The 10,000-nt window shown below is 43.1% G+C and overlaps 1 protein-coding gene across 2 annotated transcripts in view; it reads left to right on the forward strand.

The window, feature by feature from the left end:
• The first annotated feature begins 1,490 nt into the window (after nucleotides 1–1,490).
• The window catches only part of LOC143036833 (protein stoned-A-like), an 82,488-nt gene continuing 73,978 nt past the window's right edge, over nucleotides 1,491–10,000 (forward strand). Inside the window, exon 1 of one of the 2 annotated variants that reach the window (XM_076204645.1) lies at nucleotides 1,491–2,019. The gene's annotated coding sequence lies outside the window, so the exon portion shown is untranslated. The remainder of the gene's footprint in view (nucleotides 2,020–10,000) is intronic. The other variant, XM_076204646.1, reaches the window with a different exon arrangement.

The following is a 10,000-nucleotide window of genomic DNA, read 5'->3' on the forward strand; positions in this document are numbered from 1 at the left end:
AACATATATGTGTACATGTATATTGCATATCTGTGTTCATGATGTGTATTTCTTTGTGTGCATGTCCTTTTATTTTCCCAATGCCCATTTACGAATTTACTTTTCTACTTTTGTCTTGATCACCCGAAAAAAGTGCCTCTACGACGCAAGTCTTTAGGCACACTTCCAGAAGTCTTAGACGGGTGTTGGCCCCGCAGTGCCACTGGCTTATATCCAGTCTGGAGTCGGAGTGCCGCGGATAAAGATTTAGGCCCGTGGCTCCAGATCAATTCTCAACTCCCCCTCACCAAATGACTCACCGTCTACTCCACCCCCGTCCATTCATAAGGGGGAGTGGCGTGCGTACGAGCCTTCATCCTCTCCTCCAGGTGGAGCAGGTGGAGTGGGAGTGAGGTGTTGAGGGTGTGGGAGGGGATCGGGGGTGGAGGGGTTAGAGGAGGAGGGAGGAGAGGGTTGAGGAGACGACAGCCGCCATCTGAGGCAATTTTATCAAGACGTGACCCTCAGAGTTATTGATCATAACCGCTTTAAGGTCTTCGTGAAATTTCGAATTTCTTGTTCCTGGTGCCATGGAGTATTTGGTGTATGCTGTAGGAATGAGGTTTAGAGACTCTCATTGGTCCAAATGTCCGCCAAATTGGTGACGTCACTAGCTTCGTAACGATCAAGTACAGTTTAGCAAACAAACTGTATATGACTGTAGTTCCATTGAACGGGGAGTGTGGGGAGGAGGAGGAGGAGAAGGAAGAGGAGGAGGAGTAAGAGAGAGGAGGAGGAGTAAGAGGAGGAGGAGGAGGAGGAGGAGGAGGAGGAGGAGGAGGAGGAGGAGGAGGAGGAGGAGAGGAGGAGGAGGAGGAGGAGGAGGGAGAGGAGGCACGGGAAGGAGGAGGATTGAAGGGAGGGGGGGAGGAAGGAGGATGAGTAGCAAAGCGGGGGGAGATGGGGGGAGGAGGGGGATAGAGAAGGATTGCTCTCTCCTTCCATTCTCCTTTTACAAAATTTTATGATGTTATTTTTGCGGCTTGGCCTGGCTAGCCCTGTATCGATTTTGCCCACCATGGCAAGAGAACGAGAGATGTTTTGCCAGCGACGGAGTGTAGTGGTTGTAGGAAAGTCGACTCCGGGTGGGCTTGACGGGACTGGAAGGACGACAGGGAGGAGGAGGAGGAGGAGGAGGAGGAAGGGAAGGCGAGGGGGAAGAGGGAGGGGAGGGAGGAAAGGGGAACGGGGTTGCCAAAGGTGCCAGGTTTCGCTGGAACTGAGCTCAAAGTCGCAACACCTGCGGCTTACGATATGTTGTTTGTTCCATGCTTTGGTTCGTTTTTAAAGAGAAGGTTTCAGTCAGCTCCAGAGCGCCCCCGTTTTCTTCTTCTATTGACGAGTCCAGAAGTGACTCCAGGAGGCGGAGGAGGGAAAGGAGGAGGAGGAGGAGGACGAGGAGGAGGCGGAGGAGGAGGAGGAGGGGAGAAGGGTGAGCGAGAGTGCCGGCCGAGGTGGAGGGAGGGGGGAGCGTAGTGCACATGCGCAGACGCTCCCCCGAGTCAAAAGTCCTCCTGTCCCAGGGCCTTCGGCAGCCATCTTGTCTCCGCGTCGTCTGCCATGGTGGCGGGATTCCCTGTGTTGCGCACGTCGGCTGGATCCGTGAATCCACTGGACAATGGATACATGGTAAGGCAGCTCGAGGTTTGAGTTAAGTGTCTTCGGTGTTTGTGAGTAGGTGTTCTCTGTGGCCGACGACCTTTCGAGCGCTCCGCCGACGCGCAGAGGCCAAAGTCGAAGAGGGGGGAAATGTGTCGGCAAGGCTGGAGGTGTCAGTGCTGCCGTGAGCGCCCTCGGGTGTAGGCGCCAGCCCGTCAGACCCCCTCAGTCAGTTAGTCAGCCTTCTTCGGTGTTGTAAAGTGACAGGAAGACGGACGAAAGAGTTCGAAGGCACCGTGCCACACTGCGCCGACCGACCGACGAAGAAGGAGAATCCTCCCCCCCTAGTGACAACCTCCCGAAGCTGACAGACGAACAATGGTAAGCACCTCAGCAGCAGCAGCGGCAGCAGCAGCAGCAGTGGCTGCAGTAGCAACTACAACAGTGTCAGCCAGTGTCAACCAGCAAGCAAACCAGCTGAAAACAGCGCTTCTCGGTGAAAGAGGGGTGTTGGGTTTCCGTTCCTGGAAAGAGGAGCTCGCAGCTCTTGGGGAATAGTGATTGATCCGTCTTCCAGCGGCGCGGGTGGGGCGGAACGGAACGGAACGGGTATGGCACCAGTGCCAACGATTCCCTTTCTTACTTATGTGTTCATAGGCAGATGTGTGGTAAGCGTATTATTATTATGTGTGGTTGTGTTTGTATATGTGCTTTCGAGTGTCCATGTTTTATTATGTGTGACTGTGTTTGTATATGTGCTTTCGTGTGCCCATGTTTTATTATGCGTGACTGTGTTTGTATATGTGCTTTCGTTACCCCATTTGTGTGTGTGTGGGTGTGGGTGTGTGTGTGTGTGTGTGTGTGTGTGTGTGTGTGTGTGTGTGTGTGTGTGTGTGTGTGTGTGTGTGTGTGTGCGTACTTGGTGGAGGCCTATGCCTCGTAATCAATATGGACACTCACCACATTTGGTGAAGTCTTTTTCGACCCAAACGACCTCAAAAGATGATTTCCAAACACTCCTGCGACTGTCATTGTAGATTCACCAGTGGAACACCCTGGAACACCGCGATTGTGAAGGGGGCGTGGACCATGAATTATAATTGCGAATCATTAGTATATTCTTATAAATATTCATAGTGCGTCGATCGACCCGACTTCATGGCGGTGCATACAAATGCAGCCTACCCCAGGTCTGTATGTATTTGTATGTGTACGTGTGTGTGTGTGTGTGTGTGTGTGTGTGTGTGTGTGTGTGTGTGTGTACATGTGTGTACGTGTGCACGCATGTAAGTGAGTACGCTTCTTCTTCTTCGTGACTGTCATCAATAAGTCCACCACCTCATTATACCTCGACATTGATGACGTCATGTATTGCTGACGTCACCATGACGTCATCATAGAAAAATGAATCTAGCCTCGATCGGTGGCAGCAGTACATGTCCTGGAAGTGGCGCTGGAACCTTGCGTGACCCAGTCCTGCTGGAATACTGTACAAATCATTACTGGAGCAGGTCTTTGGTGTCCTGCGCGGTGCTCGTGAAGGGTCGTGTCTCTCTACCCTCCATTATCTCTCTATCTGGTGGAGTGCGTTTGATTTAATTGTGGGCAGAAGTGACTTCCTGGCCGCCATGTTGCCCTACTGGGTGCAGTTGGAGAAATGTGTCGTTTTGTAAACGACTCGCTTTTGTTATTGACTTTTTCGTTCTGGTTTGGGAGGTCTTGTTGCGCGTGTGTATACGATCTCAGCACTCAGTGGTGGCAGCGGTGGACTGTGATGATGGCGGGGGTGGACCTTGTTGGTCGTGGTGGTGTTGGTCTTTGTTGATGTTCTTCCAAACGTCGAATACCCTCATGGAATCAGTGACAGCAACAGTCTCGGTACACAATTGTGATGCAGATTGAATTCCCCATTCCAATTTGGGTGTGTAGAGTACTATCATCACCGACTCATGATGACTCAGATTTAGAGTCTTCAAGAGTGACTCAGGTACCGATGAAGGACGGCTCAATGTGAATCAAAACTGCTGGAAATGGTGACTCAGGAAGAAAAAAAAAAAAAAAAAAAAAAAAAAAAAAAAACCGGGCCAACCTGGCCAAGCAAAAAATCGATGTGAATCAGCAGCGACAAAAGAGGAGAGGACGAGCAGAAACAATGAAAGTAGATTACACAAACAATGCAAACAAAAACAATTGCTACGGAAGTCAGTGAGCATTAAATCATGTTGAATAAAGGGAAAAGACCGAAATATCATTGAGGAAGAGAAATTTTTGCTGCGGTTTATTTGATTTTTGTAAATTCTGTTTCCGTGACGATGGCGCACAGAACCTTCTCGAATGAGAACAAAACGAGGAATGTATTCTCACGCATACAGGCCTATTTTATTTGTTTGCATGCGTGTCTTCGTTGGTGCGCGTGCGTGTGCATGATTGTGCGTGTGTGCGCGTGAGTGTGTGTGTGTGTGTGTGTGTGTGTGTGTGTGTGTGTGTGTGTGTGTGTGTGTGTGTGTGTGTGTCTGTGTGTGTGTCTGTGTAGCCTTATGCATTTATTAGTAATACTATAAGAGCTTTATTTGTTTATACGTGCCTCTCCTGTGAGATACATCTAATAAGTGCACAAATACTCACACACAAACACACATACACACACACAAACACACACACGCACGCGCACATACACATATACTGCATAACATTAGAAATGAATACAATTAGAAAGGGGTTATCAATAGTTCGCTCGATGGGAACTTAGACAGTTACAAGTGGACATGGGCGTGTTAGACAAGAACAGTTTGTCATCCGACCAGCACAGCAGCATGATTGTGGGCAAGATAGATATGCACTGTTGACGAAAACAAGTGTGGTGTTCGATTGCACGGACGGAGACGTAATGAAAGGAGTCATAGGCAAGCTGATGGCCCCATATTAGAATATGCAGCCGTGGTTCATGATGAAACATTGACTCATGGTAAAAAAAGTAAATAAAAAGAAATAAATATATGAATAAATAAATAGATAAATAAAAACTAAATAGATAAACAAATAAAGGCATTAGGGCACATACACACACACACACACACACACACACACACACACGCACACACATATTTACACACGCATGCACATACACATTTACACACGCACGCACACACACACATACACGCGCACACACACATACACACACGCACACACACACACACACACACACACACACACACACACACACACACACACACACACACACTCACACACACACAGGCCCACTAACACACACACATATTTACACACGCACGCACACACACACATAAACACACACAGACCTACACACACATACACAAACACACACACACACATGCACACACAGATACACCCACGCACACAGACCTACACACACATAGAGACACGCGCACACACACACACACACACACACACACACACACGCATAGACTTACATACACACACAAACATAAGCACACACACGCAAACACACACAGACACACATACACACTCACACACAAAGAAACACACACACATACACACTCACACCTATACACACACACACGTATACACTTAAACACACGCACACATATGAACACAAACACACATACACACACACATACACACTCACACCTATACACACACACACACGCATACACTTAAAGACACACCCACACGTATACACTTAAAGACACATACGCACGCACACACATACACACAAACACACACAAAGAAACGCACACATACACACATGCACACTCACACACATATATATTTACACACTCACACCTATAAACACACACACACACACACACACACACACACAAACAAACACACGCGAACACACACAAACATACGCGAACACACACATAAACACACGCACACACGCAAACACACACACAAACATACACGTATACATGATAAATTGGAGAGTTAGAGAGAGAACCCCACTTAGGTTCATAAAATTAGTTAGTGTGGTATGCAGCATTGGTGTATTTACTGCACATAAAGATATAACATTCGAGAGAATATAAAGTAGCAATAAAAAAAGACTAGTCATTATTTTTTCTAAGCATTACCAGCTTCTCTATCCTTGGGAACTATATCATATTGAAGAATTAAAACCATAGAGACATTAAAGGAGAGATTTAATGAGGGAGGCAAAAATGGAGGGAGAGTAGAAGATAAAAAAAAGATGATTAGGAAAAATAATATAGAAATTGGACTTACTCTCATTGTAAGGAAGAGAAGAGAGGTAACGTGATTGTTATATTCAAGAATCTGAAAGAAGGGTGAGAAGAGCTCTGAGTGTATAACAGAAGAACAAAGATAATATCATGAAAAACAAAACGAAAAAGGGACGGTGAATGAGTAATATAAGAAAATAAAAAATTTGTCTATTTGTGGAGGAATCTGCCTAAAGCAATAGTTAAATCCAAGTTTGATAGATGCAGACACACAGGCAGTACCCCACTGGCACAATTCTTTTATTAAACACACACACAAACACACACACACACACACACACACACACACACACACACACACACACACACACACACACACACACACATGCATGTGTGTGCGTGTGCCTGTGTGTGCATGTGTGTGTGTGTGTGTGTGTGTGTGTGTGTGTGTGTGTGTGTGTGTGTGTGTGTGTGTGTGCGTGTGTGTGCATATACAAGTACTTCTTTATTTTATGGCTTTTTATGCTATTTTTACCAATACCATTGTTTTCCTCTGTACAAAGTTATCTGAGGGAAGAGAATATCATTGTCTCTCCGTAAAAGAAAGATAGGAATAAGGTATTTGCATATCAATGACGAAGGAACCTTTCGGAGTGGTGTTTGATTATGTATTGGTTCCTATGGATAGACCAAGACACACACAGACACCAACTGGCAAGGAGAAGTGGCCCAGAGCGTAGCCGAATCAAAGATCAACACGGGCGTCTGTGGCATAAGAGAAAAGGTTGAAGACTTCGGGAAGAGAAGCTTCGAGTTGGGGTTTGGCTTGCGAGTCCACTTACCCACAATGCAAATCACAACCACCCTTAACCTCTTCGCCGTTTATGAGTTAGGGGTATGTTCTCATTGGTGCCTAACGATTATATTGAGTCGAGAGACATCTCTTCGGCTAATCGGTTAAGATATACATTACATTATATATATCACAACATTATAATGTACTTATAATATATAGTATGTAATATAATATATATATATATATATATATGTGTGTGTGTGTGTGTATATATATAATACAATATAATATACATTACAACAGGGCAGACTGGGACCTCTCCAGAAAATTTGTGGCTAAAAATAGTTTTGATAGGGAGTTTTTGCTGTCCAGAATGCCTGAAATCATTCGAGCGTCATTAGCGATATCAATTTTTCGGTTCAATTTGTCATTATTAGCGTGAAAATGTTTGGCATCAGGAATTAGTCTCGAGAAGCAAAGCGGATAAAATTTGTTTTGAAGTCAATTAGTTTTTCTCATTTTTTTTCCTGAAGCACTTGATGTTAAGTGGCGAATTTTAAAAAACCTTTCGCCAGCCCTGACGTGCGCTTTCTATCAATAGAATGTAGAATTCCACGCGGGTTTATATTAAGGGTTACCTGGCTTACTAGTTTTTCTTTAAAATCTTCTTGTGACTTTCATGAGCATAGCCATTCAAGTTAGTAAAATTCTGTTTTCTATTTCGTCTAAGACTAACGAAATATTGAAAATTACAGCCCAAAGTGTTCTACAGGGAAAGAGATGAGTCATCATTTACATTGGTAACCATAAGTCAGAGTGTAGGGGAAAAATTAATATCAAAAAACATCAATTACTCTGATGATCAGAGACTTGCATCGCATTTCACAAGAAGGTCATGAGCCAGTTTTTGAGGATGGAAAAGTTGAAGATTCGTTCAACTTTTGGGTCAGGGAAAGAAAAAGAATTTCGAAAATCAAAATTTCTTTTCATAGGAAGATTGATCAATATCTCTTCCAGTGATGAGGTTTTATATCCAAAGACGTTTGGACAGTTTAGTTAGGTAAGACTTACGTTGTGGATGAATTTATTTTCAAGCTGTTTTGCTAAAAAAAAAATACTTGTAGTCAAAAACACAAAAGAGAGTAAGATCGTTGCAAACGGATGCGCACAGCCAGATTTAGGATATCGTCAATTCAATCTGCTCAGATACGTGGCTATTTTGCTAAAAAAAAAAAAAAAATACCAGAAGACTTGTAGTCAAAAACACAAAAGAGAGTAAGATCGTTGCAGACGGATGCGCATAGCCAGTTTTAGGACATCGTCAATTCAGTCTGCTCAGATACGTGGCTCTCTCTCTGAGGAATAGAAAGACAAAGAAAAGCAGAAGAGAACAGTTCATTGTAATGAAAACAGCGCATATTGAAAAGCAGATTTAAAAGCAAATTAGAAAGAAACAAAATAACAGTTGGAGACAACATCAAAGACCCGAATCATTCCTCCCCAATGGAGGAACTAGGTCGTAATTTTGGGAACTTCTTTATTTAGAAACTAATCAGTAAAACAATTTAATTACAATGGGCGTGTAGTATATAACGATTGGGGAGTTTTATAAGATTATGCTACACTATTCATCATGTTACTGTAACACACGAACATGTAATTAAAGACGAAAAGTCGATAAAGGGGTATAAATTAGTTGGTCCAACACGTCTTGTCGCTTGACCCTATACTCTCCACGCCTGAGTTTATAGTAACTTGATTCTGTTAGTAACTTTATCCTTTAGAAAATGTGCATGAAAGAGTAGATAAGAGTATATGATGTGACTTACTGGATAATTGTAAATTAAGAGAGCTGCTAAGAGCATCTAAGAATGCTTGGACGAGTATGTCTAAAGATGTCTAAGAAACAGAAAGTGAAGGCGGGACTGACGCAAAGGTAATTACGTCTACTCTCTCCCTTCTTTCTTCCAATGTTGTTCGCCCTTGTTTCTCTAATATTAAATCATATCTCATTCCCCGTAGACTTGATATAACTTCGTAATGATCCTACGAACTTTTTCTAACAGAGATTTATTCATTTTTGGATGTAGATTCCATCCTAACGTTGCATTTCTCTGCTGGGTCTCAAGCAATGTGTAATTAATGTTTTTAATATGTTCAAGTCGAGGTAGTTAAATACAAGTTTCACGTTTACAAACTATATGTTTTTCTATGTGAGTTATGTGTACACTCGCATACAAATCCTATGTAATCTCTATTCCTGAGTCTTCCCGTTTATTTGACGATTAGTTCAAGTTGACCCTGTCTCTAAGATGTCTGTTCTGTTTTGGCTGGTTCCAATATGCATAAAAATACATTTGCTGGTATCAATATCATCTTGTTATTTCTTATTTTTACTCCAGTCGTAAATTTGTTCTATTCTTTATTGCAATGTTTTGGATGGACTAATTTATCATTATTCTTTCTAATTCATAATAGTTCGTGAAGATGTTCCTACAGGTATCTATTCTTACCAATGGATCTCTTATATATACGAGAAACTTGACTGGCGACACGAACACTGATCACAGTGGAACTCCACTTATCACTTCCCCCCGAAGCTCTGTTCTTGTTACCTCTTCTAAGAATTCTTTCACTCATTCAAACCATTTATTTCCAATCTCACACGTTACGTTTAACTTTGTTAGTAGTTTGTTCTGTGGTTCGTTATCAAATAGTTTCTCAGAGTCCAAATAGATGCAAGGCACCCACTTCCCTATCTCTCTTGTAATGTGTCCGTGACTTGGATATTTAGGAGCTTTGGGAAACATCTTAGTTCTTTTTAGAACCATAGTATTTGTCTGTTATAAATATCTTTTTCTCACTGAGTGTTCTATTCCTCCGTTTCTCATCTTCATATTAAGCAATGTGTGTTTCGTGTTTTTTGAAGATACTGAACTATACTATAGTTAAGGGCGTACTTTCTATTTACTTTAGTATACTGTCACTCCCCCTCGTTTCTGTTTTTAATTTTCTATTCTTTTTTATTTCTCCTATACAATCCCATCCATTAGGCACCATCTCTTCTTTCATTGTGCTTCTGTCATGGGGGGATATGAATACCGCCAGACTATTCCCCTGTGTGTCGTTCAGGGAGACTAAATGGGACGGAATGAGGGGACTGGGTATGTGGGGGGCGGGGTTGTCTTCATTTCTTAGATTTTCTCCAGTGAGGAGTCAAGACATGCTTTGGTTTGACCATCCCCTACTGATATAAACTAACACAAGAACTCTGCTCGTTTCTTCTTGAAAGGAATTTTACGCTTATTTGGTGGTAACTTTCAAACACAAGAGTAATAATACTTTGTCTTGATTCATCGCTCTTCCTTTGCTTAAACTTTTCTTT

This window comes from Oratosquilla oratoria, chromosome 21 (genome assembly GCF_046742065.1).
Source record: "Oratosquilla oratoria isolate Oo_2021 chromosome 21, ASM4674206v1, whole genome shotgun sequence".
NCBI classification, from domain to species: domain Eukaryota; kingdom Metazoa; phylum Arthropoda; class Malacostraca; order Stomatopoda; family Squillidae; genus Oratosquilla; species Oratosquilla oratoria.